Source organism: Pundamilia nyererei, unplaced genomic scaffold (assembly GCF_000239375.1).
Source record: "Pundamilia nyererei isolate P.nyererei 1_Seehausen unplaced genomic scaffold, PunNye1.0 scaffold00124, whole genome shotgun sequence".
NCBI lineage: Eukaryota > Metazoa > Chordata > Actinopteri > Cichliformes > Cichlidae > Pundamilia > Pundamilia nyererei.
Genome location: NW_005187525.1, coordinates 1,197,560 through 1,198,094, shown reverse-complemented (window position 1 = coordinate 1,198,094; position 535 = coordinate 1,197,560).

Sequence of the window (535 nt, the reverse complement as noted above, 5' to 3'; positions counted from 1 at the left end):
AATTCAAATTTTACAGTGTTTTGAGTGTGCTTTTGGGTCCAATCTTGTATGCCGGGGGCAAGAACATTGCTTCTGTTGGGAAGATGGAGCCAATGAAACTGGTGCAGCAGAAACAGAGGAAGCAGGCTTCCTCTTCTTCAACCTATAATTTCGCCAGAAAGGAGGCAGGAGGACACTTGCTGCTACAGTGAGATAGACTTGTGTCCTCTACCTAGTTCCTCACTGTACTCTAGCAAACCTGAGTCTGCTGGGTCCTTTGGTATCCTTCTGTCAAGACTGTGCAGGCAGGAGTTGGACCCAAATGCAGGACTCAAATTAAGGGGGGTAAGCTAAAACAGTTTTATTTAACTTGAACTGAGTAAAAAATAATCAATGCAGGTCAAAACACAAAAAGAAAAACAAAGAGGAGGAGGACATGAAGAAGAACAGAAAAAAACAGGATTTAAATACACAACAGAAAATGACTACAAAGTAGAGACACCTGCGGAAACACAATTGAACTAAATCTATCTAATGCGACAAAGGGAAGAGAAAC